This window comes from Lycium barbarum, chromosome 1 (genome assembly GCF_019175385.1).
Source record: "Lycium barbarum isolate Lr01 chromosome 1, ASM1917538v2, whole genome shotgun sequence".
NCBI classification, from domain to species: Eukaryota; Viridiplantae; Streptophyta; class Magnoliopsida; order Solanales; family Solanaceae; genus Lycium; species Lycium barbarum.
In genome coordinates, this window is record NC_083337.1 from 136,274,301 (window position 1) to 136,279,082 (window position 4,782).

Here is a 4,782-nt window from a genome sequence, read left to right on the forward strand (position 1 = left end):
TACTATGGCATGTGCTATTTGTTTTAATAAACTTCTGACTTACTGTGACATGTGATTTCATCATACTTATATTTGTATGGTACAATTTGGAGAACAGAGAGGGTAACCTTTCACATACATATTTCATACCCACTATGATTTTGAAGATATTTAATTCTCCCATCATTTATAGCTTCAATATGATAGTCATTTACTTTAGTAAACTTCGGGTTCACTAAAATTTGTGTTTCAATCATAACAACTTTGTACATTACAATCTAGATCGAATGAAACAATACTTATACTAGAACGAATGAAACAATACTATATAAGCTCTTCAAGAGCCTTTAATTTATTCTCCATAATCACATATTGTTTGGACACTACTAGTGTCATGATCTTCTAGATAAATAGTCAGCTCTTCTGGAGCCCTTAATTGATTTTGTACTGTCAAATATATTTTAGATACTGCTGGTATCATAAAGAAATTTTAGTTAGACACTGCTGGTGTCATGAAATAAAAATCAACATGTAAAGACAATGGTAGAGTTCAAAATTTGCTACTTCGGGAGCAGGTTTCTGAGTTTGCTACTTCGTGAGCAGATTTATGAGTTTACTATTTCGGCAGTAAATCATAAAATATTTAGAATATTTTCTTTTTCAATTGTTCTACCTCTGTCTGAGGTGAGGTGTGATATTTATCACAACCAAAAGCACGTATGTATTTATAATCTTTACGAAATATTATCGTATTCACTTCAAGAAATAGATCTGTATTTGTAACATTTATTAAAAGTTCTTATTCTTCAAGAATGTAACATAATCATCTGAACGTGACTTAATCAGATAAAGTTATGATAGCTTATAACCTCTTTCAAGATATTACTACTTTAGGAGCAAATCAAGGCACATGTATAATGTAGAAATTTTTTCTCTTAACATATCTTCAATTGCAATCATAAGCCTATAAAAATATTACCACTTCCGGTGGTTAACAAATTCAATTACAAAGAAGCACGTGATATATAATCACTTATAGTTGATATCTGCATATTCCACTTTTGGTGGTTAACAGATTTAGCTATAGCGAGACCATATAAAATATATACTCACTTCTGGTGATTGTAAGTTTCTCATGAACCCTATTGTAAGTTGAGGCGATGCTCTGCAGGAGCAAATTTGATGCCTCTCAAAATATTATCACTGTTAATAATAATAGTAAGATATAGCTTGGATGGATAACAAAATCACCTTTTGGAGGTGACAAATTTTAATGTCGTGTATAAACAATTTCAAGGTATCCATTAATTAACTGCATACCTAACAAGCGTACAATCTCTGAATTTACGCGAATCAACACAAAAGAAGAAATCTTGATGAAAAAGCTTATCATAATCCACAGTAAGCAAATATTATACAAAAACAAAATTGGTACGGAATTCCATGTTTGTAGTTTAATTTCCAACAAATCAAATATTGTACTATATTGTATCGATTCCACTGTGATCTACTTATTAGTACTAAATATCACTAGGATTAATATAAAAGTTATGTACTGATTATAATAGCCGTAAGTAGATCATGATGTTCTTTTCCAATTTTAGTATATCATTCATAGCCACAATTTAAAGTTGGATTCTAGTAACTTACCTGGAAATTGCTTCTTATACCTTAGATATTTTTAAAGTATTTGCTCGAGATGGCAGAAACTCGTGCTGATAACGTGTTATGAAACAATAAATCTACAAAAAGAATATTGCATAGAAAAGAGAGAAGAGATATCTTTATTTCTCTTGAGAGATTAATTTACAATGGAGAATCTCTATATTTATAGGGAAAAAGTGACTTGATCCCAAAGTCACTAACCCTAATATTTCTCCTAAAGATAGACATCCACAATAATAAATAATATTTGTAACATACAGAGTATTTTTTTTTATTTTTTTTTGGAGGATGTAACTGAATCACGACTTATTCTTTTACTCTCGTTTTATAGATGTGAAACAAATTATACATTGTTTAATTTTGATTTATAAAAGGAAGATATTGTTTAGATGTGCTACTAAATATAGGTTAGGTTTCGTTTAGTTCAAATTTTAAAAAAGCAATTCGGTATTTTAGAGGATGGATAAAATATCCAAATTACCATGATGGAAGCGGAGTTACTATACACTCTTTCCGGATCAAAAAGAGTGTCCACTTAGGTTTTTTTTTTTTTTGAGTAAAAAAGAGTGTCCACTTAGCAAATCAAGAAAGAATTAACCTTATTTTTTTCAGATTTGTCCCTATTAAGTGTTATGTGATTGAATTTCAATATCTATTTAATTAGGGGCAGTTTAGTCAAATTGCATTTTTTTTTTTCTAGAAGTTAGTGTTTTCTTAGGAGCCATTTGGTTTCAAACCATGCTTGGACATGTAATTTGGATATCTTAAGTTGTATTTTCTCTTACAGACATAAAAACCCCACAAGTTGTGAAAACTATCAAAACATTCACAATTCTTATATAGTCTTACCAAATGAGCAAGTCATAGTTCATAACAAAATTAATACGCTACTAGAAGGCCTTTCTGTAAAATACAACATCAATTGATCAAACTATAATTCAATAAAAATGAAAATTTAACAATAGTAACGTAACTACTTTGTAATATAATCCTCCCACATGGTAGACATAAATAAAGGTTGGTGGAAGTTAATGAAGTTGGTAAATGGTTGGTGGGAGTGATTGTTAAAAATATTTACCAACTTATGGGTCTTTTTTTTATAAAATATCAACTTATGGGTCAAGTTTTATATTTAAAAATTTTGAAACCATAGTTTGAAACCCCAAATCATGCCTTTTGGATGATTTGGGGTTTGAAACCATGAGATGAAATGCATGTCCAAACGTTGGTTTCATCTCATGGTTTCAAACCATGGTTTTAAACCGCATGTCCAAACGCCTGCTTAAAGAGTGTGCAAATGGATAAATGAACACTCTTTTTTATCCGGAGGGAGTATATGACTTAAGTCTAAAGAAAATTCTATTATGAAAATAAAAGGGGAGGGGTTAACCTCCCGTAAAGTCCCATAAGTTTTTAAGTTTAAAATTTCGATAATATCGTAATCGTTCGAAAAATACAACAACAACAACAACAACAACAACCCAGTGAAATCCCACAACGTGGGGTCTGGGGAGGGTAGAGTGTACGCAGACCTTACTCCTACCAAGGTAGGAATCGTTCGAAAAATACATGGCGAAATAATTTTAGCAAAGTAGTTGAGAATATACCAATTACCAAGTGTACATAGTATGAATTAAGGCTCATCAATGTGAGGATTCCCAGTTGAGCAAGATCCGAGATAGGGTGTCGAGAGAGGAGGCCAAGGAGGCTGTGATCGATTCTGAGGGCATTCTGAGGATTAGAGAACGCGTATGCGTTCCTCGTGTTGGTGATCTAATTCAGTTGATCTTATCTGAGGCCCACAGCTCTCGCTACTCCATTCATCCGGGGGTGACTAAGATGTACCGTGATTTGAGACAGCACTATTGGTGGCGCCGTATGAAGAGAGATATAGTTGATTTTGTGGCTAAGTGTGGAAATTGTCAAAAGGTAAAGTATGAGCACCAGCGACCAGGTGGGGTGTTTCAGAGGATGCCCATTCCCGAGTAGAAGTGGGAGAGGATTACCATGGATTTTGTCACGGGTCTTCCGAAGACCCTTGGCAAGTTTGATTCTATTTGGGTGATAGAGGATCGACTGACTAAGTCCGCTCACTTTGTTTCGGTTCAGGTTTCTTATACCATGGAGAAGTTAGCCAAGATGTATATTCAGGATATTGTGAGATTACATGGGATCCCTATTTCTGTTGTATCCGATCGGGGTACTGTCTTCACTTCTCGATTCTGGAGAGCATTTCATGATGAGTTGGGTACTCGATTGGACTTTAGTACAGCTTTCCATCCCCAGATCAATAGCCAGTCCAATCAGACCATTCAGGTGCTCGAGGACATGTTGAGAGCGTGTGTTATTGATTTTGGTGGTCATTGGGATCAACACTTGCCCTTGGTGGAGTTTACATACAACAACAGTTATCACTCGAGTATTGGTATGGCGTCTTTTGAGGCCTTATATGATAGGAGGTGTAGATCTCCGATTGGTTGGTTCGATGGGTTCGAGGCTCGACTTAGGAGTACGGATCTATTGAGGGAGTCCCTTGAGAGAGTGAGAGTTATTCAGGCCTTGTAGCGGCTCAGAGCTGGCAGAAGATGTATGCGGACCGGAAGGTTCGGGATTTGAAGTTTTGCTATTGGTGACCAGTATCTATTGAAGGTTTCACCCATGAAAGGTGTTATGAGGTTTGGTAAGAGGGGCAAGTTGAGCCCCAGGTACATTTGTCCCCTTGAGATTGTGGATTGTATCGGCGATGTAGCTTATGAGTTGGCATTACCGCCAGGCTTGGCGGGAGTCCATCCGGTCTTTCATGTTTCGATGCTGAAGAAATACCACGCCGATGGTACCTACATTGTCCGTTGGGATTCTATATTGCTTGATGAGAATTTGACTTATGAGAAGGAGCCTATCGCTATCCTAGATAGGCAGGTTCAAAAATTGAGGTCCAAAGGGATTGCTTCTGTGAAGGTGCAATGGAAGCACCGCCCTGTGGAAGAGGCTACTTAGGAGACTGAGTCTGATATGCGTAGCCGATATCCCCAGTTGGTCACTGATTCAGGTATTTCCCTACTTTCCTTCTTTACTTGTTCAAGGACGAGCAACTGTTCAATTGGTATCTGATGTAACGACACATTTGGTCGTTATGGC